The 23,537-nt window shown below is 50.7% G+C and overlaps 1 long non-coding RNA gene across 1 annotated transcript in view; it reads left to right on the forward strand.

Annotated features, from left to right (window-relative positions):
• The first annotated feature begins 17,044 nt into the window (after positions 1-17,044).
• LOC134944509 (uncharacterized) overlaps positions 17,045-23,537 on the forward strand; it is a 63,420-nt gene continuing 56,927 nt past the window's right edge. The window contains exon 1 of the long non-coding RNA XR_010181884.1: positions 17,045-17,093. This is a non-coding gene — a long non-coding RNA (uncharacterized LOC134944509). The remainder of the gene's footprint in view (positions 17,094-23,537) is intronic.

Genomic DNA, 23,537 nt, shown 5'->3' on the forward strand with positions numbered 1-23,537 from the left:
AACAGACTCCGTGTAATGACAAGCAGCATACAAGGTTAGCAATGACAGTGGCAAATAATACAGTTCCTGGAACACGTAACCATGGAAGGTATCTCAGAGCACTGGTAGGTTCAGAACAGATGTTATAGTCCTTTGATGAAATAACCTTACCAGGCCTGGTTGTAGTAGTGGAGATAGCCAAGGAACAGGCCAGTAGTTGTAACAGGTGAAACTGGTAACTGGAGTAAGCTGCTGTATCAGCTGGATGGAACCAGCCAGGTGGTAAGACACGGAGTGGATGCTGAATGGAATCAGCCCGGTACTGAAGTCACGGAGTGGATGCTGGATGGGACCAGCCAGGTGATGAAACACAGAGTGGATGATGAGAGATGCTTGGGAGCGTAGAAACAGATTAGCTGATAGATGATTACCGGTGGTAGTGGATACTGCTGGTAAGATAGGATTCACTGGATCAGCACCGGTGTTTTGTAGAATCTGGAATCTGTTTGAAAGCTGGCTGCTGGAAGCAGATAGTAGATAGCTGGAAACTGGACAGCCACTGAGGACTGTAGAGTCAGGCTGCACGGCAGGATGGAAAGCAGGTGCGGGTCTCTTTGTGGATGCTGGAGACAGGAACTGGAACCTGGAGAAACAAACCACAGGAGAGAGAGACTGGAACAAGGCATGACATTCAAAGCACTGACATCTATCTGGCCCAGACACAGGATACTTATACCTAATGCTATGCAGGCATTGGCTGGGCAATTATGCAGATTCCAGAGATGGTGGATTGGAGGAATTGGAGCATGTGATCAAATCCAACATGGCTGCGCCCATGCTGGAACCTGGAGGGAAAACTGGTTTGAAATGAAATGTGCAAACATAGTAATAATGGCGGCGCCGGCCGCGGAGGACAGGAGACGCCAGATGACAGCTATATGCTGAGACACTTGGAGGGCAGCAGAGGCCGCGGCAGGCATGATACACTATTCTGAGAACCTGCAGCAATAACACAGGAACGGCAGCGGAGGCCGCGGAGGACGAGAGACGCCATGTTGGATTCAAACATGGCGCCGCTGTGGTAGTGTCTCAGAATGACAGGAGGGATGTGCAGAGTGTTGACACAGATGAGATCTGGACTTGGAACGCTGGGCCAGTCTCAGAAGACACATAAATGGCAGGTAATGGCGTCCAGATACCCGGATCGTGACCCCCCCCCCCCGTTTAGGAGTGGCCCCAGGACACTTCTTAGGCTTTAAAGGAAACTTTGAGTGGAAATTTCGGACCAAGGCAGGAGCATGGACATCTGAGGCATTGGTCCAAGAGCATTCTTCAGGACCATAGCCCTTCCAGTCAATGAGGTACTGTAACTGACGTGAGACGTGAGTCCAAAATCTTGGCCACCTCATACTCGACTCCCCGTTGAGTCTGAACTTTGGGAGCTGGAGGAAGTGCGGAATGAAACCGATTCAGGATCAGCGGTTTCAACAAGGAAACATGAAATGTCCTGGATATTTTCAAGAAGGGTGGTAACTGTAATCTGTAGGCAACAGGATTGATGACTTGTTCAATCTTGAAGGGACCGATGTAGCGAGGGGCAAATTTCATGCTGGGAACTCTCAACCTCAAATTCTTCGTGGACAACCACACACGATCACCCACCTTGAGAGCAGAAACCGCTCTACGCTTCCTATCGGCAAACTTCTTATACCTGAATGAGGCTTTAAGCAGGGCTGCGCGGACGTTCTTCCAGTTATTTGAAAACTGACGCAAGGTGACATCCACTGCTGGAACAGAAGTAGCGGGAAGCTGTTGAAATTCTGGGACTTTAGGGTGGAATCCATAATTGATGAAGAATGGTGTCGAAGAAGATGAGGAATGGTATTGATTGTTGTGGCTGAACTCGGCCCAAGGAAGGAGTTGAACCCAGTCATCTTGAGAGGAAGACACATATATACAGAGGAAGGCCTCCAAGTCCTGATTCACCCTCTCGGTTTGACCATTGGTCTGAGGATGGTAAGCTGTGGAAAACTTTAACTTGACTTGGAGGGCTTGACACAAACTTCGCCAAAATTTGGCTACAAATTGTACTCCACGATCCGAGATGATCTCTTCAGGAAGACTGTGAAGTTGGAAGATCTCTTGTATAAACACTTGAGCCGACTTGGAAGCTGATGGAAGACCGGTGAGAGGGATGAAATGTGCCATCTTGGTGAACCGGTCAACTACCACCCAGATGGTATTAAACTTGTTGCAGATAGGTAGATCAGTAACAAAGTCTATCGACAAATGGGTCCATGGTCGACGGGGAACAGATAATGGAACCAGTTGCCCCGCAGGCGACTGGCGGGAGACTTTGTGTTGGGCACACTTTGGGCAGGAGGCAATAAATTCCATAACGTCGCATTTCCTCGTGGGGCATCTCCAAAGGTCCTATGTCTTCCTCTGGAACGGGTCCTCCCACGGCATCACGATCCTCTCCCGTACGTCCGTCCAACCCGTCACTTCCGGCAGGTATTCTTGCTCCAGGACTATTTCCTCTTCACGGAGGGCAATCTACTGGGAGCACGACTCCACCCGATCCTGCCAGTCACCCTCGTCGGCACTCCCGATGCCAGAGTCGTCCTCCATCTGTTCTTGGAGGGATTCGTCGGCAGACATTTCACCGTAGTCCGAGTCCTCCTCCGATACCTGGACTAGGGGACTATTACTTAGTTCCTTCCGCTGGCGCCTCTAATTCCTCAGCGTATGTCTCTTCCGCTGGTATCTCTAATCACTCTGCGTACTTCTTCGCTTCCGCTGGCATCTCTTGGTACCCAGGACACACCTGTTCCGCACGCCCTGGTCGTGGACGGTTCCAACGCGGGGAGATTCCAGATGTCCTCGTCACTGGGTCTTCACGCTTTTCCTTGCAGCGTGGTATCTTGACCTCCCAGTCGTCCACCTCCACCTTATGCGGGAAATGATTCTTCTTTACTGGGGCAGAGTAGGTCCGCGGCATCTTCCCAGGGACACTCATTGGCCGAATGTCCTGATTGCCGACACTTCCAACAAGGGAGGGCCACTGCCACCTTCTCCAAGACGGGTTCCTTGGCCACCTCCTTCACTGAGGGATCTTCACCCGTTGGTTCCGGCTCAGAGGAAATGGGCACCTGCGAACTAACTTCAAGCAGAGTCTTCCGCTCCGTTTCTCTGGTTTCCTTCTCCCATCTCTGGGCACGACCATCCGCAATCATCCGGTCTTCATTCCACAGACAATCTGGAAGCGCATGTCCCCTAGCCTCGCAGAGCGCGCACACGGGCTCTGCAGCCATCCGGTCCCAAAGTTGCTGACGAGACTCCGTCAGCTGCTTCACCATGGCCTCGTAGTCTGTCCTGTCCTCCGTCCATGGACACTCCAGGAGCCGATGTCGGGGATCTCTACAGCTTTCACACTAGAAATTACCCTCGTCTTGGCTCAACTCTTCATCCCAGGGACAACTGTTATGCTCATGGCCGTAGTTTCCACAGAGCAAACACCAGGACTCTTTCTTCACTTGGCCCTTCCGACGTCTTTGGTCCGCTTCCTGGACCACCTTCTTTGGGGATGTCTCTCGCCAAGTACCTTCGTCGGCAAAGTGCCCCGTTTGCCGACATTTCTTGCAGGGCGTCACAGCGGCCTTCTTGCGCCCCTTCTAGTGGCGCTCTTCCTTTTCATGCTGGACCGACCGATGCACCATCTTCAGGAGGTCTGCCCCAGACACCGTCACCTAGTCGCTCTGGTTCGCACACATCCGGGGGTGGGTCTGTTCCGGAGCCGTCCACAGGGAGGTCTTCTTGGGGACGTTCCACATCATGTCCGCGGTCCTTGATCCTGCCGACTACGCCAAAATGTAAGAGGGGAGGCGGTGCGGTGTAGTGCCTGCTGCCGTGCAGGTGTAGTTTCGCTACTCACCAGGCGCCGCACTCTCTCACCTTCAGGTACCGGATCCTTCAACGGACCTGGAAATCTTCAGTTGGACCCCGGACACGGCGATTCCCTCTCGGAGTTGACGGACGACCGAGCTGAGGAGAAAATAGACTACCTTAAGGGGGGGTATCAACCCTTCTTCCACCGGAAAAGGGGATACCCCAGGGGTGACGGCGACCTTCACCGGTTGGGTGAAAGGTCATCACTGGCACAAAGCCTCAACCACCCAGAATTCACACACTCGCACTCTCGCGCATAGTGTGATGAAGGGGTTCTCACGTCCGTGAGCAAACCCCTATTCCGGCGCTCGAGGACAGACAGGGACAAACGTACACAGATGCTACTCACCGTCAGTTCCGCACTGTGAACGTCTTCATCTCTTACAGGTCCCTGTAAGGAGGCAAACAAACAAGCAAATAGCCGTGCAGGGCCTAACTCTAACCTAATGTCATACCCCTATATTAACTACAACGGTAGAGCCCTCAAACTAGCTCTGTGGGTGTGGTGCAACTAAACTAAACACAGACTTAACAAGCTCACACTTTGCCCTGCACTGTAACAACATACGTCACAATACACAGTGCCAGCAACTACCACGATGCTGTCCCTTTGAGTACCCGAATCAAAACACCAGGTAGTGGGGGCTGCACAGCTCACCCACCTCCTGTACTCTGTCTTTATGTGGGGCTCAGGCCAAGCGAGCCTGCCTACATATACACCTTGGGGTGGCCTGGGCCTAGCACCCAGTGCCACCTTTGGGGAGGGCCACTTATTGACTGGGCCTAGTGCCCCCTATTTGCACACAGGCCAGAGGCTTGACATCACCCACGGGCCTAGCGCCCGCCTAACTGGTCGCCCGTTGGGTGACCTGGGCCTAATGCCCTGGGTCACCTTATATCCCTAACCTACAAAATACGCTAAGGCCTAATGCCCTCTAATGTCCCACAGGCCTATTACCTGAATTGCCCCTTGGGCCTAATGCCCGCCTACTACACCTATAAGGTGGCTTGGGCCTAATGCCCATACCACCAAATTGAATGGTAACCCCCAAAATCCTATCTGCGCCACAGGCCTAGTGCCTGAACTGTGCCCCCGGGCCTAATGCCCGTCCCTGATGGTCTAGGGAGGAAAAGGGAAGGGGGGTGCGAGTAGTCTCACTGAGGCCTCACCTGATCCGGGGGTCTCCGGCGCCCTCTTCTGCAGCTGACCCGTCCTGGCCAGCAGCACCGCCTCCGCTCTCCAGCGTCCAGCTGCCGTTGGACATCCTCCTTCTGCAGCCCGCCGTCTTCTGGCCTCTTCAGCGGCCACCGGAGCTCTTCTTCAAACGGCCGTCGTCTTCTCCTCCGCGTCGGTCAATCTTCTGCGCTCCTGCGCGCCGACTTCTTTTTCCGGGTCCCGGCCGCTTCTTCTTGTTCTTCCGCGCGCTTCTCCTTCGGCTCCCGCCCGGCGTCTGACGTCAGACGCCGGGGGCGGGGCCTATGATGCGGAGAGCGCTGATTGGCTCGCCGCGCCCGCCTCTGATTGGCCGGCGCCCCGCGAGCCGCGATTGGCTCGTGGACGGCGCCGGATTTGAAAAGCCGCGGGTGGCGCTTTTCATTGGCGGCCAGAATGGCGCCAAGTTTAAAGTTCCGCCACGCCGCTGCCCAACGCTGCTCCTCATCTGGTGCAGGGAAAAGTCTAATCCCTGCACCGGACACCCGCCGCCGTTGCTCACTGACAGGCGCTAGGGACAGATACACTGTCCCAGCGCTGTCAGACATGTTGTCCAGCAGGGGACACAGTTTCCCTGCCTGCCGCAGCTGGAATGTGTCCTGTAAAACAGGACACATCTCCACACCGTCTTAACCCTTGCACGCACTTGTGGCGTGCAATATTTGTATTATTTGGAGTATTACCTCCAATCATAATTGTGTGAGTGGTTAAATATTGCATGGACAAAGGGCGTGCAATGGTTAAGGGGTCGTAGCCCCTTGCAACGGTGTGAACAGCGTACGCAGGGCCTGATGACCTAGTAGGTGCTGTGGTTGGGGGAGTGGTGGGTGCGGGGGAGACACTGATGGAAGAGGGGGTTCAGGGGAGATGTGGGTGGGGGCAGGGCGGTTTGCGGGGGTGCTGCGGGTGGGGGGAGGGGTTGGTGCGGTGGTGCCGTGGGTGGGGGAGGAGGTCCGGGGCCACCACGGTGGGGGAGGAGTGGTTGTGGGGGTGCCGCAGGTAGGGGAGGGTGTGGTAGTGCCGTGGGTGGGGGAGGGGCTGGTGTGGGGGTGCTGCGGGTGCGGGAGGCGGTTTGGAGCCACCGCGATGGTGGATCGGGGGTGTGTGGGTGCCACAGATGGGGCCCGGAGGTACTGTGAGTAGGGGGAGGGGGGGGTAATGCTTCTCCTGCTTCTCTTCCTAGAAGCAGCTAAGCTGCTGTCTTCCCTTTAGCAGTGGCTCTCCCGGAGACTCGCACAGCAGCCAAGCAGCCAGCCACTATTGTTAAAGCCGGTGTCCCAATGCGCCGCATTACAGGTAGAAGATGCACTCAATAAACTACAGCTCCCAGCAGTCCTTAGCGCCGGAATGCTTTGGCGCTAAGGGCTGCTGGGAGCTGTCATTTATTTAGTGCATCTACTTCCATGTAACGTGGAGCGTTGGGACACCGGCGCTAACAATAGTGACTGGCTGGCAGAACTGACTGACTGGCTGAATCAATGTAAAAGGTAAGAGTGCTGTGCAGTCTCAGTGACACTGCACACCCACTGCACTGCACCGCACTGTCATCTTTTACATTGATTCAGCCAGAGCCGGCCTTAGGCATAGGTAAACTAGGCAAATGCCTGGGGCATCTGGTATGCTTAGGGGCACCAGCAGCTTCTGCTGATTAAAATGATATGCGGCATGCCTATATTCTGTGCGTGACTGCGGCTGTATCTGCATACAAAATGCTACATTGCAGTGTATTCCTGGAAATCTGTCACAACTGAGGGTTTAAGCTGACGGGAGGAAGCCTCAGTTGTAGGGGCTGAGATGAAATTAAACTTGGGAGGTTTAATCAGACCCCTGGACATGTAAGTGCAGAATGATTACCCGAAGGTGTGACCATGACAACCAGTTTAAAATTCAAAATAAAAGTTTATTAACAGACTCCATGTAATGACAAGCAGCATACAAGGTTAGCAATGACAGTGGCAAATAATACAGTTCCTGGAACACGTAACCATGGAAGGTATCTCAGAGCACTGGTAGGTTCAGAACAGATGTTATAGTCCTTTGATGAAATAACCTTACCAGGCCTGGTTGTAGTAGTGGAGATAGCCAAGGAACAGGCCAGTAGTTGTAACAGGTGAAACTGGTAAATGGAGTAAGCTGCTGTATCAGCTGGATGGAAAGACATACCAGGTGGTAAGACACGGAGTGGATGCTGAATGGAATCAGCCCGGTACTGAAGTCACGGAGTGGATGCTGGATGGGACCAGCCAGGTGATGAAACACAGAGTGGATGATGAGAGATGCTTGAGAGCGTAGAAACAGATTAGCTGATAGATGATTACCGGTGGTAGTGGATACTGCTGGTAAGATAGGATTCGCTGGATCAGCACCGGTGTTTTGTAGAATCTGGAATCTGTTTGAAAGCTGGCTGCTGGAAGCAGATAGTAGATAGCTGGAAACTGGACAGCCACTGAGGACTGTAGAGTCAGGCTGCACGGCAGGATGGAAAGCAGGTGCGGGTCTCTTTGTGGATGCTGGAGACAGGAACTGGAACCTGGAGAAACAAACCACAGGAGAGAGAGACTGGAACAAGGCATGACATTCAAAGCACTGACATCTATCTGGCCCAGACACAGGATACTTATACCTAATGTTATGCAGGCATTGGCTGGGCAATTATGCAGATTCCAGAGATGGTGGATTGGAGGAATTGGAGCATGTGATCAAATCCAACATGGCTGCGCCCATGCTGGAACCTGGAGGGAAAATTGGTTTGAAATGAAATGTGCAAACATAGTAATAATGGCGGCGCCGGCCGCGGAGGACAGGAGACGCCAGATGACAGCTATATGCTGAGACACTTGGAGGGCAGCAGAGGCCGCGGCAGGCATGATACACTATTCTGAGAACCTGCAGCAATAACACAGGAATGGCAGCGGAGGCCGCGGAGGCCGCGGAGGACGAGAGACGCCATGTTGGATTCAAACATGGCGCCGCTGTGGTAGTGTCTCAGAATGACAGGAGGGATGTGCAGAGTGTTGACACAGATGAGATCTGGACTTGGAACGCTGGGCCAGTCTCAGAAGACACATAAATGGCAGGTAATGGCGTCCAGATACCCAGATCGTGACCCCCCCCCCCCCCCCCCCCCCGTTTAGGAGTGGCCCCAGGACACTTCTTAGGCTTTAAAGGAAACTGTGAGTGGAAATTTCGGACCAAGGCAGGAGCATGGACATCTGAGGCATTGGTCCAAGAGCATTCTTCAGGACCATAGCCCTTCCAGTCAATGAGGTACTGTAACTGACGTGAGACGTGAGTCCAAAATCTTGGCCACCTCATACTCGACTCCCCGTTGAGTCTGAACTTTGGGAGCTGGAGGAAGTGCGGAATGAAACCGATTCAGGATCAGCGGTTTCAACAAGGAAACATGAAATGTCCTGGATATTTTCAAGAAGGGTGGTAACTGTAATCTGTAGGCAACAGGATTGATGACTTGTTCAATCTAGAAGGGACCGAGGTAGCGAGGTGCAAATTTCATGCTGGGAACTCTCAACCTCAAATTCTTCGTGGACAACCACACACGATCACCCACCTTGAGAGCAGAAACCGCTCTACGCTTCCTATCGGCAAACTTCTTATACCTGAATGAGGCTTTAAGCAGGGCTGCGCGGACGTTCTTCCAGTTATTTGAAAACTGACGCAAGGTGACATCCACTGCTGGAACAGAAGTAGCGGGAAGCTGTTGAAATTCTGGGACTTTAGGGTGGAATCCATAATTGATGAAGAATGGTGTCGAAGAAGATGAGGAATGGTATTGATTGTTGTGGCTGAACTCGGCCCAAGGAAGGAGTTGAACCCAGTCATCTTGAGAGGAAGACACATATATACAGAGGAAGGCCTCCAAGTCCTGATTCACCCTCTCGGTTTGACCATTGGTCTGAGGATGGTAAGCTGTGGAAAACTTTAACTTGACTTGGAGGGCTTGACACAAACTTCGCCAAAATTTGGCTACAAATTGTACTCCACGATCCGAGATGATCTCTTCAGGAAGACTGTGAAGTCGGAAGATCTCTTGTATAAACACTTGAGCCGACTTGGAAGCTGATGGAAGACCGGTGAGAGGGATGAAATGTGCCATCTTGGTGAACCGGTCAACTACCACCCAGATGGTATTAAACTTGTTGCAGATAGGTAGATCAGTAACAAAGTCTATCGACAAATGGGTCCATGGTCGACGGGGAACAGATAATGGAACCAGTTGCCCCGCAGGCGACTGGCGGGAGACTTTGTGTTGGGCACACTTTGGGCAGGAGGCAATAAATTCCATAACGTCCTTCTTCAGAGTTGGCCACCAGTAGGACCTAGAGATAAACTCAAGGGTTTTCTGAATGCCTGTATGTCCAGCAAAACGGGAAGCGTGGGCCCAATGCATGAGCTTCTTCCTTAGAACTGGTTTAACAAAACTTTTCCCTGGCGGGGGCGTAGAGTCCATCCCTACCGTAGAGAATGCCAACAGATTAATAATAGGATGCTTGTCCGCAGACTCTGACTCATTTTCTTGCTCCCATGAGCGGGAAAGGGCATCGGCCTTACGATTCTGAGAACCCGGACAGAACTGGAGTTTAAAGTCAAACCTAGAGAAGAAAAGTGCCCATCTGGCCTGACGAGGGTTCAGACATTGTGCGCCTTTGAGATATAAAAGATTCTTGTGGTCGGTAAGTATGGTGATTGAATGAGAAGCTCCCTCCAACAGGTATCTCCACTCCTATAGAGCGAGCTTGATGGCTAGCAACTCCTGATTGCCAATGGCATAGTTGCGCTCAGCTGGGGAGAAGAAACTGCAAGGATGTAGATGACCATCTTTAGCCCTCTGGGATAACACCGCTCCTACTCCAACGGAGGAGGCATCCACCTGTAAGATGAAAGGAGAGTCGGTGTCGGGCTGTTTCAGAACTGGTGCAGAGATGAACCGTTGCTTCAGAAGGTGAAAGGCCTGCGCAGCTTCTTAGTATAAACTTTCTATAATAATTGGTGAACCCTAAGAACCTCTGGACCCCTTTGAGGGTTAAGGGTATAGGCCAATTCTGGATTGCTTGGAGTTTCTCAGGATCCATCTCTAGTCCGGAACCGGACACAATGTAACCTAGAAACGGAATGGTTTTAACTTCAAACACACACTTCTCCAATTTACAATAGAGGTGATTGACACGGAGACGGGAAAGAACCTCCTTTACCCAGAAACGATGATCTTCTAGATTATTAGCAAAGATGAGGATGTCATCTAGATAAACCACGACATGGCGGTATAAGATGTCCCTGAAGATCTCATTCACGAAGTGCTGGAAGACTGCTGGAGCGTTGCTCAATCCGAAGGGCATGACGAGGTACTCATAATGTCCGTCACGGGTGTTAAAGGCGGTCTTCCACTCGTCACCCTCACGGATCCGGATGAGATTGTAGGCACCCCTCAAGTCCAGCTTTGTGAAAATGGTTGCACCACTAACTCTATCGAAGAGCTCTGTAATCAGGGGTAAAGGGTATCGTTTCTTGACAGTAATGTCGTTCAGACCTCTGTAGTCAATGCACGGACGCAGACCACCGTCTTTCTTCTTAACGAAGAAGAAGCCTGCGCCGGCTGGAGAAGAAGATGGTCGGATGAAACCCTTCGCCAGGTTCTCTTTGATGTACTCTTCCATGGAGTGTGTCTCAGGCAGAGACAACGGATAAGTTCGGCCTCGCGGTGGAACCTTCCCTGGAATGAGGTCGATTGGGCAGTCCCATTCTCTATGAGGAGGAAGGATATCAGCAGAGGCTTTACTGAACACGTCCGTGAAGTCTTGATATGGAGGAGGTGGACCATCAGATTACCTGGGGAAGGAAGAACAAACAGGAAGAACTTTGGCTAAACAAGTCTCAGCACAGGAGGGACCCCATGCCAGTATTTGCGTAGTCGTCCAGTCAATCGATGGGTTGTGGAGACGGAGCCATGGAAGGCCTAAAACCACTGGATGTGTGGCTCTTGGAATCACTAGAAAAGAAATATACTCAGAATGAAGAACTCCCACTCTCAGACGAACTGGAAGAGTCCTTAAGGAAATTACTGCGTCAAAAATCTTGCTGCCATCCACGGCAGTCAAAGAGATGGACGAGGACAGTCTCTCGGTGGGTTGGGACCACCGTTTAACATAAGCTTCGGTTATGAAATTCCCAGCTGCTACGGAATCAAGGAGGGCAATGATGTTCCTGTAACGTTGAGCAATTTGGAGCGACACTGGGAGGTTACAATCATGAGGAGATGGAGAGGAGATCATTACTCCTTGCCGGCCCTCTCCTTGGCGAGCTAGGATCTGGAGTTTCCCAAACGTTTGGGACAGGCGTTGATAGTGTGCGATGGAGCTGCACAGTAGAGACATAGAGACTCGGAGAGGCGTCTTCGGCGCTCAACGGGAGATAGACGGAAATGACCAATTTGCATAGGCTCATCCTTGGATGGAGATGGTTGACGAGGAGGAGGAGCAGAAGATTTAGGAACGGATGATCTTCCTCGCTCGGTTGCTCTCTCTCTGAACCGTAGATCAACCTTACGTGCATAGTGAAATTAGCTCATCCAACTTAGAAGGCAAGTCTCTGGTAGCTAACTCATCTTTAATGCGTTCCGACAAGCCATGCCAGAATGCAGCATACAGGGCCTCGTCGTTCCAGGCCAGTTCAGATGCCAGGATTTTGAACTGTATAAGATACTGTCCCACAGTACGTGTTCCCTGGCGTAGATGGAGAATCTCAGATGAAGCAGAGGATACCCGGCCCATCGAAGATGCACCTGAATGATGCTACAAAGTCAGTATAGGAGGACAGCAGGGGATCAGACTTCTCCCATAACGGTGATGCCCAATCAAGGGCTGAGCCACTGAGAAGAGAAATAATATAAGCAACTTTGGTACGGTCACTAGGGAAGTTGCCAGGTTGAAGCTCAAAATGGATTTCGCATTGGTTGAGAAATCCCCTGCAGAACCTTGGAGATCCGTCAAATTTTGCTGGCGTTGGAAGATGAAGACGTGGTATGGAAATGGGAAAGGTGGGTGGGGTTACAGCTGGAGTCACTGTGGTGGACGCACCAGACGTGCCAGGTCCAGGGTCGTCTGAATCCCATCCAGCCGAGTAGAGAGATCCTGGAGACAGCAGATGATGTGACCTTTTGCAGCCTCCTGATGTTCAAGTCTGGCTGCCAGTTCTTACATAGGTCTAGCCGCTTGATCCTGGTCTCCGGATGGATTCATATGGTCAGTGCTTACTGTCACAACTGAGGGTTTAAGCTGATGGGAGGAAGCCCCAGTTGTAGGGGCTGAGATGAAATTAAACTTGAGAGGTTTAATCAGACCCCTGGACATGTAAGTGCAGAATGATTACCCGAAGGTGTGACCATGACAACCAGTTTAAAATTCAAAATAAAAGTTTATTAACAGACTCTGTGTAATGACAAGCAGCATACAAGGTTAGCAATGACAGTGGCAAATAATACAGTTCCTGGAACATGTAACCATGGAAGGTATCTCAGAGCACTGGTAGGTTCAGAACAGATGTTATAGTCCTTTGATGAAATAACCTTACCAGGCCTGGTTGTAGTAGTGGAGATAGCCGAGGAACATGCCAGTAGTTGTAACAGGTGAAACTGGTAACTGGAGTAAGCTGCTGTATCAGCTGGATGGAACCAGCCAGGTGGTAAGACATGGAGTGGATGCTGAATGGAATCAGCTCGGTACTGAAGTCACGGAGTGGATGCTGGATGGGACCAGCCAGGTGATGAAACACAGAGTGGATGATGAGAGATGCTTGGGAGCGTAGAAACAGATTAGCTGATAGATGATTACCGGTGGTAGTGGATACTGCTGGTAAGATAGGATTCGCTGGATCAGCGGTGGATTGGAGGAATTGGAGCATGTGATCAAATCCAACATGGCTGCGCCCATGCTGGAACCTGGAGGGAAAACTGGTTTGAAATGAAATGTGCAAACATAGTGATAATGGCGGCGCCGGCCGCGGAGGACAGGAGACGCCAGATGACAGCTATATGCTGAGACACTTGGAGGGCAGCAGAGGCCGCGGCAGGCATGATACACTATTCTGAGAACCTGCAGCAATAACACAGGAACGGCAGCGGAGGACGGGAGACGCCATGTTGGATTCAAACATGGTGCCGCTGTGGTAGCGTCTCAGAATGACAGGAGGGATGTGCAGAGTGTTGACACAGATGAGATCCGGACTTGGAACGCTGGGCCAGTCTCAGAAGACACCTAAACGGCAGGTAATGGCGTCCAGATACCCGGATCGTGACAAAATCACTGTAATGTAGCATTTCGTATGCAGATACAGCCACAGTCGCACACAGAATATAGGCATGCTGCATATCATTTTAATCAGCAGAAGCTGCTTGTGCATCCTAGCCACATAGTAATGCAAATAAGATGCATTTTCATAAACAAAAGGCGCCCGACATTAGCAGAGCTGCCAGCTGATTCATGCCAGTCATCTCCGGCAGAACAAGCAGCGGTGCTAGGGGGCACCAGCCAAAATCTTGCCTAGGGCATCATATTAGTTAGGGCCGGCTCTGGATTCAGCATCCAGACATTACCCTATGCGATATCACCCACTCTATCTGTTACATTAGCCATCTCGGGGATTCAGGCCAGCAGCCCAGGTGCTGTGTGGCGGAGTCAGGGCCTTTGGGGATCTGGGCGCGGCTGTGGCGGGGAAGCACTTCTGTGACATCACGCGCAGAAGAGTCTCTGGGGCTCAGAGAGTATGTTGCGCAGGGAAGGCTTTGATAGCCTTCCGCTGCGCCGCTTTCATGCACATCTATGCCGGTTGCTGCAGCAACTTTTGTTCCACTTGTATCGCGGCTAGGGAGTGGGGATTGTTGATGCCGGAGGGGGCAGGTGGACTGGCAGCAGAACATAGGACGCTGCAGTAAAAGTCCCCCCCCCCCCATCTACAACGCAGAGACTTGCAGCAGATGCAGTGGCATACCCTCCAACTGTGCCTTTTTAGCAGGTACAGGACCTTTTTTTTATGGTCTGTCCAGATTTTTGGCTTTCCAAACTTCCATTGAAAGTATAGGAAAATGGGCGTGGCCACTCCACTATACCTGTGGCCACGCCCCCTTTTCAGAATTTGTGCCGATTTTTATGTGTAAATTGTTGGAGGGTGTGTTGCTGCAGATGCAGTGGGCCTATTTTGGGGTGTGGACCTGGAGCTGAGCTCCATCAGCCCCATTGTTAGTCCTGCTCTGGGAACACACAGCAGCCAAAGGTTAGAGCCTCCCACTGGATGTAACCTGTGTGGGAGGCAGGGGCGGAACTACTGGCAGGGCAGGCAGTGCATTGCACTGGGGCCCCGCCGCACTCAAGGGCCCACAGCCGCCGGCCGGCATTACAATGAGTCACAATGACTCATTGTATCATGCCGCACACCAGCGCTCCCGTGACCCGTCGGGTCTGCGTCCCGCGACTCCCGCTGCCCGCCCGTCATAAGGAACAGATCAGACCAGCCACCAGGGCACTACGGGCAGCAGCCGCAGCACCAGACACGCTGCCGCCTCTGTAACACACGAAGAGGGAGGAGGGTCCGTCCCTCCCTCATATGCAAACAGGTCTCACACACTCTCTGTGACTGTCTGCTGCTGCTGCTGCTGCTGGAGGGAATGCTCTCTCCAGCGCCTCCTCCTCCACACGTCCTCCTGCTGCAAGATCATGTTGTCAATCAGGAAAGCGAGGAGGGGCAGCTAACTCAGCTCCTCCCCCTTCCTGTTTATATCCCACCCCTCCCTCGGCTTCCTCTCTCTGTATTTGGGCGTCGGGGATCTGACAAGCATCATGCCAAGATCTCGTGGCCGTCCCCGGCGCCCACTGTCATAATGGGAGGGACAGGGAGAGAGAGAGCGGAGCTGGAGCTGCTGCTGCTGCTGTTCATTCCCTATGTGCATGGTGAGTCTCCATTTGCTAAAAAGGGGGAATCTGCTTGCCGCAATGTGTAAAAAGGGGGAATCTGCCTGCCGTAATGTGTAACAAGGGCACGCTGTCTGCCGTAATGTGTAACAAGGGTACGCTGTCTGCCGTAATGTGTAAAAAGGGCACGCTGTCTGCCGTTATGTGTAACAAGGGCACGCTGTCTGCCGTTATGTGTAACAAGGGCACGCTGTCTGCCGTTATGTGTAAAAAGTGTACGCTGTCTGCCGCTATGTTTAACAAGGGCACGCTGTCTGCCGTTATGTGTAACAAGGGCACGCTGTCTGCCGTTATGTGTAACAAGGGCACGCTGTCTGCCATAATGTGTAACAAGGGCACGCTGTCTGCCGTAATGTGTAAAAAGGGCACACGGTCTGCCGCTATGTTTAACAAGGGCACGCTGTCTGCCGTTATGTGTAAAAAGTGTACGCTGTCTGCCGCTATGTTTAACAAGGGCACGCTGTCTGCCGTTATGTGTAAAAAGTGTACGCTGTCTGCCGCTATGTGTAATAAGGGCACGCTGTCTGCCGTTATGTGTAACAAGTGTACGCTGTCTGCCGCTATGTGTAATAAGGGGACGCTGTCTGCCGTTATGTGTAAAAAGGGGGACGCTGTCTGCCGTAATGTGTAAATAGGGGACGCTGTCTGCTGTAATGTGTAAAAAGAGGAATCTGTCCGCCGTAAGGTGTAAAAGGGTCTCTACCTGCGGCGTAATTTGAATAATGGATCCTACTGTGCACCGTTTTATGAATTGGTATTATTTTGTGGCCACACCCCTTCCCCATGAAGCCACGCCACTATGTATTTTTGCGTGCGCCTACGGCGCGCACTGCCCCTATTTTGCATGCAGGGGTGGGGCTCCAATGCCATTTCTTGCACACAGTGCTAATATGTCTAGTTACGGCACTGTTGCTAGGTATCCACTTCCCTGAGCAGGCCCCCCTCACCAGATCCTCACCAGGGGTGAGGGGGTGGACTTGGATGGGATGGGATGGGGGGAGGGGGGCCCAAGCCATTTTGTCGCACATGGGCCCATTGCTCGCTAGTTCCGCCACTGGTGGGAGGGTGTTTCTTTCCCAATCAAATGTGGACTGGGTGTGATAGACCTACTGCTAACCCAATGAGAACTCCTAGCCACGCCCAGCGTTATACACACAGTCACAGAGTCACAGATCTGGGCTATTATATAGGAGATAAGGGTGGGTAGGAGGGCCTAAGGACAATTCCATATTGCACCTCTTTATTTTCTTTGCATTATGTGCTCTTTGGGGTCTAGTTTTTAAAAGTGCCATCCTGTCTGCCACTGCAGTGCCACGCCTAGATGGTCCACGTGTATGTTCCACCCACTTGTGTCACTTAGCTTAGTCATCCAGCTACCTTGGTGCAACCTTTTGGCCTAAAAACAATATTGTGAGGTATGAGGTGTTCAAAATAGACTGGAATTGAGTGGAAATGAATGTTATTTAGGTTAATAATACCATAGGAACAAAAAAAACAACCCCAAATTCTGTGATTTTAGCCGGTTTTATAAAAAAAAAATTCAGATCCAAAACCAAAACCTGAAAGGGTGGTTTTGGCAAATCCAATCCAGATCCAAACAAGAACACTTTTTTTTGAAACACGGATCCAGATCCAAAACCAAAACCCGAAAAGTGTCCGCCGCACATCTCTAGTTATGTCAGATGTAAAAAATAAAAAAATGCAAAGTCTTCTTGAAAAACAAGGCATGGTGTGAGGGTCCTGCACACAAAAGTGACTAACATTGACGCTGGAATGTGTTCAGTTTAAAATAAGCCAAAATAGTCTGTGCACAGGGATGGGAAGAGAAAAACCAACCCCATCAGCAGTGAAAGGGTTAAGCACCCCCCTGCTGATTGTCACTTCCTGCTCACATCTCATTGTTTTACAGTATGTTGCCTGTCTCTGTCTCACACCCCACAGGAAACCAGCGCTGGTAGGAGCCTGAGAAAATTAAGGTAAGCAATACATTGTCTTTGCATATATGTCTTCTAATATATGTCTCTAATAGAGATAACAGATGGGTCAGGATATCACCTTGTGGTGAGGGTCCGCTATAGAGGACAAAGGACTGAAGAAGTAGAGGACGGTTACATTTCTTAGTAAAACACTTTTTTTCTCTCTCAGAAACCATTTAACCTAAAGAATGTATTTGGGATGTGGTAGGACACCAGAGCTATGTGAGTAAGGCTGTGTACACAAGATGCGCCATACAGCCCGACATTGACTATTCGATGTGTCCGGAGCCTGGCCCCGCCATTATAGTCAATGTTGGGCTGCCTGCGCAATCTATTTTTCCTTGCGATGCTGCTCCTGCCGGACCACATATCGGCATCGCAAGATCTATACACACAGTGCGATATGCACTATGGCCCTCATACCGAGTTGTTCGCTCGCTAGCCGCTTTTCGCAGCAGTGCACACGCTAAGCCGCCTCCCTCTGGGAGTGAATCTTAGCTTAGCTGAATTGCGAACGAAGTATTCGCAATATTGCGAATGCGAAAAGACTTTTCTTAGCAGTTTCTGAGTAGCTCGAGACTTACTCTGCCAGTGCGATCAGTTCAGTGCTTGTCGTTCCTGGTTTGACGTCACAAACACACCCAGCGTTCGCCCAGACACTCCCCCGTTTCTCCAGCCACTCCCGCGTTTTTCCCAGAAACGGTAGCGTTTTTTCACACACACCCATAAAACGGTCAGTTTCCGCCCAGAAACACCCACTTCCTGTCAATCACACTCCGATCACCAGAACGAAGAAAAAAACGTGTAATGCCGTCAGTAAAATACCAAACTTCTTAGCAAATTTACTTGACGCAGCCGCAGTGCGAACATTGCGCATGCGCAGTTAGCGGAAAATCGCACCGATGCAAAGAAAAATAATGAGTGAACAACTCGGAATGAGGGCCTATATTTATAAATATTGCACCGTGTGTACACAGCCTAAAGGGTAGACACTGTTCAGTTAGACAGTCAATATGGGCGACCCCATATGGTCGACATGCAATAGGTGGACATGGTCAAAAGGCCGACAGGTAAAAGGTCCACAAGTTCAATGGGTCGACAACTTTTTTTGGGGGGTTTCACGTATTTGTCAACTTTTGCTTGATTTACCATCCACGTGGAATATGATTGGGAAAAGTAACCTACCCAAAGCCTGTGCAAGGGTACACGTTTGCACTAATTGTGGTCACGGGTGATGAAACATACAAAATGACATCCCAAAAAGCTTAAACACTTCTGTTGACCTTTTCTGTACTGACCATTTTCATGTCGATCTTTTGTACCTGTTGACCTTTTCTGCTGTCTACGTTTTTCATGTCGACCTTATGACCTGGTCGACCTTGTGTATGTTGACTAGCAGTCCTAATGGGGGGCAGGGTCTGAAGAGTGGTGGTATACTCCCTCCTCATAGGGCCTGATTCTGAATCGGACACAGTTGCGGCCATCCTTGTGTCTTTTGCTGTAGTTGTGTCAGTGATTTCCCTGGTGTGCAGTCGTGCATACAAATGTGCAAGAATGAGACGCCCACTTTCAGTGTGTACAGACGCTACAATCATGTTGTGTGTATTCTTAAGCCCCATACACACCAGGCGATATTGTGAACAATGTCGCTCAGAAAGGGATTTCTGAGTGACATTGTTCATAATATCGCCTAGTGTGTACACTCATTATCGTTAACTATGCGCACCCCCGCACATCATTAATGACCTCCTCCCTCATCTGAACATGTACAGACGAGGGAGGTCTTTGTTAATGACAGCCATGCTGCAGATGCAGCATGGGTGTCGTTCCCTCCGCCACCCACCGCCTGTCGCTCTCCTTCCCGCTGGCATTTCAAGTGTGTATGCACATATTGGGCATCGGCGGGGACTCGGCTACTGTGTACTGGGCTCAGAGCCGTAACTACATGTGTGCCTGGCACACAGCGCAGTCGCCCTAAGGGTGCAACTGCCCGCATTCCAAGTCAGCAGCTTGTAAAGAGTCAAATTGACTCATTACAAGCCACCTGTGTGTGCAGGAGGAGGAGAGGACGAGGAGAAGTACCCGGGCAGGTGTGAAGGAAGAGGAAGGAGGGTGAGGAGGCTGCCGCAGCAGCGCTATGTAATTGGTAGCGGCTGTCCCTCTCCTTCCACATAGGCTGGTCACCGCTGCAGTGAAGGCTGGGATGCGTTTCCCTCATCCCAGCAATCACAGCGGCGGCGGCCAGACAATGTGGAAGGAGAGGGACAGCTGCATGCAGCGCCGCTACATATTACACTGTGCTGCTGCGGCTCAGGAGTCCTTCTCCCCCCTCCTCCTTTTTCTATGCCTCCGGAGCTGCCAGTACCGAGGAGCCTGACTGCCTGAGCCAGCGGAGAGTTGGTAAGTATCAACTATTCTGTCTGTCTATCTATCTATCCTGCCGTAATGTGTAAAAAGGGGGACGCTGGCTGCCATAATGCGTAAAAAGGGGGACGCTGGCTGCCGTAATGTGTAAAAAGGGGGATGCTGTCTGCCGTAATGTGTAAAAAGAGGAACGCTGTCTGCCGTAATGTGTAATAAGGGGGACGCTGTCTGCCGTAATGTGTAAAAAGGGGATGCTGTCTGCAGTAATGTGTAAAAAGAGGAACGCTGTCTGCCGTAATGTGTAATAAGGGGGACGCTGTCTGCCGTAATGTGTAAAAAGGGGATGCTGTCTGCAGTAATGTGTAAAAAGAGGATGCTGTCTGCCGTAATGTTTAAAAGGGGCTCTACCTGGTGTAGGGACGCTTCCGTTTGGCGTAAATTGAATAATGGAGACTACTGTGCTTTGTAATATGAAATGGTATTATTTTGTGGCTACACCCCTTCCCCATAAAGCCACGCCCCTATATATTTTTCACGTGCCTACAACGCGCACTGAAGCTATTTTACATATGGGGGGTGGGCCCAATGCTGTTTCTTGCACACAGTGCTAAAATGTCTAGTTACTGCACTGACTGGGCTTAAGGCGCCACCATTGGATGCACCATTGTAACTTTCACCAGTCCTATGCTATGTACATATCAACCGTCTGAGGGCCTAATTCAGACTGGATCACTGAAGCCCTTTGCGGAGTGCGCATGCGCACCCCGGGATCCCAGTGAGATTCTAAAAGCATTTCAGGGCTGCGATAGCCTCTGCCTGATTGACAGGCAGAGGGGGTCACGGTGCAGGAGGTGGCGTGCCAACTTCATTAGAACGCTGTTGGTCAGTGTCCTGCGGAGGGAGGGGGCAGCTGGGAGGCTGTCACTCGCTGACCTGCTTAGCAGAGCAGCGGTGAATAGACACTATGCGCATGCCAGTGTCTTTGTTAATGTGCTTTTGTGTTGGACCGCAGGTCAAGGCCATTATAATGTATAGGCACTCTGGGCAGTTGCCCAAGGCCCGATTCTTGGGGCCTTTGAGAATGGATGGGCTGGGCCGGGGTTAAATCTGCCTCCCAGGCTGGTGCCTTTGGAGCTCTTTGGGAGGCAGGTAGAGATTGCTGCTTGGCTGCTCTGACTGTCAGTTACACACAATCAGAGTGGCCAGACAGCATTTGCTACCTGCCTTCCAGCCTACAGCCAGACAGTGAATGGCTGTCAGGATTCTAATTGGTGGATGGCTGTAGCTATCCACCTGTCAGAGTGCTGACAGCCATTCGCTCTATTCTATGGAATCATGTGAAGAGATGGTGCTGGACTGTAAGAGGGGTAAACTATGACTGGCCCCAGTGCATTACTTTGTCCAGACCTACAATGCTGTTAAGACAGCCATGTTGCGGATCACTCGTCGGTGTATGGGGCTGGATGCCGTGCTTACCAACCTCTCTGGCGGCTCTTTTTTTTTTTCAGGACCCAGGATAGTAGCCTCCTTCCCCCTATTGAATTATGGAATCATATTTATAAATGATATTAATATTGAATATATCATATATGATTATTAATATATGGATACTTAAATTAATATAGATTTGCAAATATATTATGTCAGGCTTACAAACTAAGTGGCTGATAAATATATTCAGTCCTTATACATATGACTTATGAAATTATGAAGGTATGATTCCTTAAAGAGAGTTCAAACTTGAGATTACCGCTCTTATCATCTGATTTATTACAGGCAAAATCAAATCATACAGAATAAGATATACACAGTGGTGACATATATACTAATAATATTTATGCTTCCTTAATTATAGAACAAACATAATATAAGTTTCACAAACTTAGACAATTACTAATATAAATTGTATACTTGCAAGTTACCGTCCTAAAGATCCTTTCCTTTCTGTCCTGCACCAAGCTTCAGTCTACATCTTCATTTCCTGCTATCCTTCCTCCTCCTGCACTTAGCTTCTTCTTAACTCTGCAACTTCTTTCCTTCTGACCTCCAACTCCTTTTCCTCCTGCTACCTGACTTCTCTCTCACTGAACTCATGTATATATACCTATAACTTAACATTTAGCTGGTATATTCTCATAGGCCCTCATTCCGAGTTGTTCGCTCGCAAGGCGATTTTAGCAGAGTTACACACGCTAAGCCGCCGCCTACTGGGAGTGAATCTTAGCTTCTTAAAATTGCGAACGATGTATTCGCAATATTGCGATTACAAACTACTTAGCAGTTTCAGAGTAGCTTCAGACTTACTCGGCATCTGCGATCAGTTCAGTGCTTGTCGTTCCTGGTTTGACGTCACAAACACACCCAGCGTTCGCCCAGACACTCCCCCGTTTCTCCAGCCACTCCCGCGTTTTTTCCGGAAACGGTAGCGTTTTTATCCACACGCCCATAAAACGCCGTGTTTCCGCCCAGTAACACCCATTTCCTGTCAATCACATTACGATCGCCGGAGCGAAGAAAAAGCCGCGAGTAAAAATACTATCTTCATAGCAAAATTACTTGGCGCAGTCGCAGTGCGAACATTGCGCATGCGTACTAAGCAGAAAAACGCTGCGATGCGAAGAAAATTACCGAGCGAACAACTTGGAATGAGGGCCATAGTGTTTTCAATGTAATAGCTAATTATAGGTTTGCCATTTACATTCCAAGGTGTCATAAAACAAACATTGAACTGAGCTGCCTTGTACTGCTGAAGAAGGCATGGGCCTATATTTACTAATAATCCGAGTTTGTCCGATTTGTGTTTCTTTTTCTAAGTTCCAACACAGGAATTCACTAAGCACAAATCTCGGCAGTGTTTGGACTATTCGTAATGGTTTAAATGACAAAGTTCAGAAATACGAATGAATAGACCATCGGTCAAACGCGGCTGTTATTTCATACAACACGGGTATTCACTATTCATTCGTATTTGGGTGTTAGTCTTTGAGTGCTCAATTGCGGTCGTATTATTTTGCGATTCGTAAAAAAAAATCAGCAAAAAAATAGACCTGCTTTTATCAGCCGTGTTTACATGTGTTGACACTTACAAATCATTCACACCTGACTTACCATGCCTATAAAAGGGACACAAACTTGTCTCATCCAAAATAATTTATTGCCTTATGTTTGCTGGAGTAAACTTGGAGATTTGTAAGTCAGTACACATTTTTCAACATATATCCATTATTACACACATTAGTGTTAAAATGTAAAATATTTGAACTTCCGGGGGCGTGGCCAGCTAGTATGGCCGCTTTTTAACTTAGCTCCTCCACGCTATGTAGAGAATCCCTCTGAATCCCCCTTTTTGGTGGATCTAACTTCCACAAAAACTGCATCTCTTTGCTGTGGAAACTCCCTGACGGCAGGGAACCTTATATTGTGGGGAAAAGTGGTGGATTGCCCCGGAATCAGGCCATCGGGCTGGATGGCCGGCATGACCGCCAGCATGGCGTTGGCACGATTTTGCCTGTACCAGTGACTTCTGCTGTGAGCTGCTGGCGCTGGAGGGGAGCTGCTGCCATTTACCTGCGGCTCGTTGATACCGGACCCGGAGCTCACTCCTGTTCGGGTGACGCTGGGGAGGCCCTTGCGGTGGTGGGGTGTGTGGCTGCTTGGACGCGCGCCCTGTCCTACGATCACCACTGCGGGCTGCTGTGACGAGGTGCGAGCTGCCTCCAGCCTATTCCACCTTACCGCTCCTCGGTCTGGCGCCCGCCCTGCTTCTGATACGGCTGCAAGGACCAGATGCCGCCCTGACACGCGCGGCTGCTGCGGGGGAGGACGCTCTGCTCTGGGCTGTGTGTGACGGCCTGGGACGTGGCTGAGTCTCTCTGGCCGCTGCACTACCCAAACGCCCGCCTACCTGATCCTGGAGAGGGAGACCCGGTGCGCAACGACACTCCTTGAGCTGCCTGTGGACAGAGGGGTGTCTCTGACCCGGAGGACGGATCCTGAGGCGGCACTTCGAACACTGCCCCCTTGCCTTGTGGACCGAAGATCCGACACTGTGCGGCCCAGCGGTGCGCTCTGAGAGGCAGG

Source organism: Pseudophryne corroboree, chromosome 7 (genome assembly GCF_028390025.1).
Source record: "Pseudophryne corroboree isolate aPseCor3 chromosome 7, aPseCor3.hap2, whole genome shotgun sequence".
NCBI lineage: Eukaryota > Metazoa > Chordata > Amphibia > Anura > Myobatrachidae > Pseudophryne > Pseudophryne corroboree.